We start from the raw sequence: 2,168 nt of genomic DNA, 5'->3' as shown, positions 1-2,168 counted from the left end.
GCTATATACATGGAGTATCAGATCAATGTGGAGCAATATACAGGAAGTACCAGATCAATGTGGAGCTATATACAGGAAGTACCAGATCAATGTGGAGCTATATACAGGAAGTACCAGATCAATGTGGAGCAATATACAGGAAGTACCAGATCAATGTGGAGCTATATACAGGAAGTACCAGATCAATGTGGAGCAATATACAGGAAGTACCAGATCAATGTGGAGCTATATACAGGAAGTACCAGATCAATGTGGATCTATATACAGGGAGTACCAGATCAATGTGGAGCTATATACAGGAAGTACCAGTACCAGATCAATGTGGAGCAATATACAGGAAGTACCAGATCAATGTGGAGCTATATACAGGGAGTACCAGATCAATGTGGAGCTATATACAGGAAGTACCAGATCAATGTGGAGCTATATACAGGAAGTACCAGATCACTGTGGAGCTATATACAGGAAGTACCAGATCACTGTGGAGCTATATACAGGAAATACCAGATCAATGTGGAGCTATATACAGGAAGTACCAGATCAATGTGGAGCTATATACATGGAGTATCAGATCAATGTGGAGCAATATACAGGAAGTACCAGATCAATGTGGAGCTATATACAGGAAGTACCAGATCAATGTGGAGCTATATACAGGAAGTACCAGATCAATGTGGAGCAATATACAGAAAGTACCAGATCAATGTGGAGCTATATACAGGAAGTACCAGATCAATGTGGAGCAATATACAGGAAGTACCAGATCAATGTGGAGCTATATACAGGAAGTACCAGATCAATGTGGATCTATATACAGGAGTACCAGATCAATGTGGAGCTATATACAGGAAGTACCAGTACCAGATCAATGTGGAGCAATATACAGGAAGTACCAGATCAATGTGGAGATATATACAGGAAGTACCAGTACCAGATCAATGTGGAGCTTTATACTGGGAGTTCCAGTATCAGATCAATGTGGCGCAATATACAGGAAGTATCAGATCAATGTGGAGCAATATACAGGAAGTACCAGATCAATGTGGAGCTATATACAGGAAGTACCAGTACCAGATCAATGTGGAGAAATATACAGGAAGTACCAGATCAATGTGGAGCTATATACAGGAAGTACCAGATCAATGTGGAGCTATATACAGGGAGTACCAGATCAATGTGGAGCTATATACAGGAAGTACCAGATCACTGTGGAGCTATATACAGGAAATACCAGATCAATGTGGAGCTATATACAGGAAGTACCAGATCAATGTGGAGCTATATACATGGAGTATCAGATCAATGTGGAGCAATATACAGGAAGTACCAGATCAATGTGGAGCTATATACAGGAAGTACCAGATCAATGTGGAGCTATATACAGGAAGTACCAGATCAATGTGGAGCAATATACAGGAAGTACCAGATCAATGTGGAGCTATATACAGGAAGTACCAGATCAATGTGGAGCAATATACAGGAAGTACCAGATCAATGTGGAGCTATATACAGGAAGTACCAGATCAATGTGGATCTATATACAGGGAGTACCAGATCAATGTGGAGCTATATACAGGAAGTACCAGATCACTGTGGAGCTATATACAGGAAATACCAGATCAATGTGGAGCTATATACAGGAAGTACCAGATCAATGTGGAGCTATATACATGGAGTATCAGATCAATGTGGAGCAATATACAGGAAGTACCAGATCAATGTGGAGCTATATACAGGAAGTACCAGATCAATGTGGAGCTATATACAGGAAGTACCAGATCAATGTGGAGCAATATACAGGAAGTACCAGATCAATGTGGAGCTATATACAGGAAGTACCAGATCAATGTGGAGCAATATACAGGAAGTACCAGATCAATGTGGAGCTATATACAGGAAGTACCAGATCAATGTGGATCTATATACAGGGAGTACCAGATCAATGTGGAGCTATATACAGGAAGTACCAGTACCAGATCAATGTAGAGCAATATACAGGGAGTACCAGATCAATGTGGAGCTATATACAGGAAGTACCAGTACCAGATCAATGTGGAGCAATATACAGGAAGTACCAGATCAATGTGGAGCTATATACAGGGAGTACCAGATCAATGTGGAGCTATATACAGGAAGTACCAGATCAATGTGGAGCTATATACAGGAAG

This window comes from Oncorhynchus tshawytscha, linkage group LG33, assembly GCF_018296145.1.
Source record: "Oncorhynchus tshawytscha isolate Ot180627B linkage group LG33, Otsh_v2.0, whole genome shotgun sequence".
Classification (NCBI taxonomy): Eukaryota; Metazoa; Chordata; class Actinopteri; order Salmoniformes; family Salmonidae; genus Oncorhynchus; species Oncorhynchus tshawytscha.
The sequence above is the reverse complement of the archived record's forward strand: the minus strand, read 5'-3'. Positions refer to the sequence as shown.